This window comes from Mobula hypostoma, chromosome 15 (genome assembly GCF_963921235.1).
Source record: "Mobula hypostoma chromosome 15, sMobHyp1.1, whole genome shotgun sequence".
Lineage (NCBI taxonomy): Eukaryota > Metazoa > Chordata > Chondrichthyes > Myliobatiformes > Myliobatidae > Mobula > Mobula hypostoma.
In genome coordinates this window covers 45,255,612-45,258,411 of record NC_086111.1, presented here as the reverse complement: position 1 = coordinate 45,258,411, position 2,800 = coordinate 45,255,612, and positions in this window count along the sequence as shown.

Here is a 2,800-nt window from a genome sequence, read left to right as displayed (position 1 = left end):
ACAAATTTGTGGGTAATCTACCAGCTTTCAGTCCCGTGCCACTGTCTGTTGTGCAGGGCATCTCAGGACCCTGGACCACGCAATGTTCTTGTGGAAGAATACCAACCAAGCAATGAATGTAAGCAGTGTCAGTGATAACTCTGCCAATTAATGAGTAAAATGCAGGGCAGGGCATGTCACTGGTCTCATATCAAACAGTCCACCGAAGGTCCAACAAAGTCAGTTTATGGAGGAAACAGAGTTTGTGGTAGAACCCAAATCACCTCCTGACCTATGCAGGGTAATTTTACAAGAAAAAGAATTTCTCGAGGATGGTTATTTGTAGGGCTGCATTTTGTGATAATGCTCCAGTCATCCAGAGTGGAATTGATTGAATAATTCCCCCTTCAATGGGGCTCAGTACGTATCCTGCTGAGAGTGACAATGATAAGAATATTAATTGAATAACTCAGCAAATTTTATGCTATGAGTAGTTGATCTAAACGGAACTGCAAGTAGAACTGCTACCACTAATCTTTAATTAAAAATCTACAAAATCAGCTTGATTGGCATGGGTTTTTCATTGCAGATACGGATGCCTATTTCCTCCCAGTTTCAATAATGAATGCACCTTTCATTGACTCAGTCTATTGGGCAAATTGGATAGCAGTGTAGTATGTGCTAAACAGTATTATGCAAATGGTAAAAAAGGAATCTAAGGTGAGAGAGGGAATATCTTACTGACCTCGAAGGAAATAAGGAAAAAGCATGAGATTAATGGTGTTGCCTACAAAATGTCATCAGGGATCTGTTGGGTCAAATGGTCTCCTTCTTTATCATCGTAAGTAAGTCGGCAGAACACAGTGCTTCTGATGGTTTTGCTAATGCAGCTTTAATTTGCTGCCTGTTCTGCTTGGATAACCTTTACAAAAGGTGTAGATTGCACCTGAACTAGAGGTTGATCAGTATGCTTAAAGGAAGGTATGCTGCTGGTACTTGGGAGGGGTTAAATAGTGAGGTAGTGGATGTCTGATCCAGACTGATGGTGTAGCAGGTGGGGAGGCTGACTTGAACATATAAAATAAAGCAGGCAAGTCCAATGGGAAGAGCTGACACAGAAAGGGAACCACGAAAGAGTCAGTAGGCTTAACTACATTTACTTTAATGCAAGGAGTCTCATAGGTACGGTTGATGAGCTGACGGTATGGATCAGAACATTGGACTATGATTTTGTTTCAGTTATGGAAACATTGTTGAGGGAAGGACAGCACACACAAAATGCTGGAGGAACTCAGCAGGCCAGGCAGCATCAATGGAAAAGAGTACAGTCAACTTTTTGGGCCAAGACTGTATTCCTTTCTATAGATGCTGCCTGGCCTGCTGAGTTCCTCCAGCATTTTGTGTGCGTTGCTTGGATTTCCAGCATCTGCAGATTTTCTCTTGTTTGTGAGCAGAGGGCAGGAATGGATGCTAAAGAATCAGAATCAGGTTTATTATCACTGATATATATCGTGAAATTTGTTGTCGTGTACTGTGCAAGTCATAAAAATTACTGTCAGATACAAAAATCAATACAAATGCAAAAAAGGAATAGCAAGGTAGTGTTCATGGAATAATGGACCATTCAGAAATTGGATGGTGGAGGGGAAGAAACTGTTTCTATAGAGTTTAGTGTTGGTTTTCAGTGGGGATGGGGGGAGTGTTGCATTGCTGATCAGAAGCATTTCAGCGGGAAGGCCATCCTGCAGGAATTGACCAATGTGTTTATTTATGTGGAACTATGCTGTAAGAATGGAGCAATAACTTCAGTGGGCCTCCCAAAGAACAGATATGTAGGCAGATCACAGAAGTCTGTAAAAATAATAGGACTGCAGTGGTGGAGGATTTTAACTTTCCCACCAGTATTGACGAGGATTACTTTAATGCTAGAGGCTTAGATGGGGTGAGAGCTACAAATGCATCCATTTTGAAGCAGTATGTAGAGTCCGAGAAGGGAGGGGGCTGTACAAAACTTATCTTAGAAAATGAAGAATGCCAAGTGTGTGTGTGTGTGTGTGTGTGTGTGTGTGTATGCGTGTCTGCAGGAACTCTTTAAAAAACAGTGGCCATCGTTCAGTGAGCTTCAAGGTAGTCATAGATAAAATCAGCTCAAAGTAGGGAATGGCAGATTTGAATGATGTAAGACAGGACCTGGCAGAAACAGAATAGGAGCAGAGGGGAACACAACATCTGATAAGTTGAAGGCATTTAAAAGCGAGATAGTAAGACTTCAGAGTCAACATGTCCCTGTGAGGATAAGAAGCATAGATAGTAAGATTAACTTTGGTTAACAAAGGATGTTGAAGATCTGATCAGGGAAAATAGGAAGCGTATGTCAGAAATGGGAAATTGGTATCTCCTGAGTCCTTGGAAATTTAAAGGGGATATGCAGCAGGAGCAAATAAGAAAATACGTTAGGAGGGCAAAAAGGGCCATGAAATAACCTTAGCAAGGAGAACTGAAGAATCTTAAAAACCTTGAAGCACCTTAGAATAAAGAGGTTAGCTAAGGAAAGTCTAGATCTCCTCAGAGATTAAAAGGATAATCTATGTGTGGAGCCAAGAATCTAAATGGTATTCGCTGCAGAAGAGTAAAGGGTGGAGATTTAAGAGAAGGGTGTACTGATAATCTGGAGCATGTTCCTATTGGAGGGAGAAATGGTTTGAAATATAAGAGGTGAATAAATCTTCAGGGCCTTTAGAATTTATTTTAAAATGCTAAGGGAAGCGAGGGGACATATTGCTGGGGCTCTAACAGAGATGGTTGCATCTTTGTTAGTACC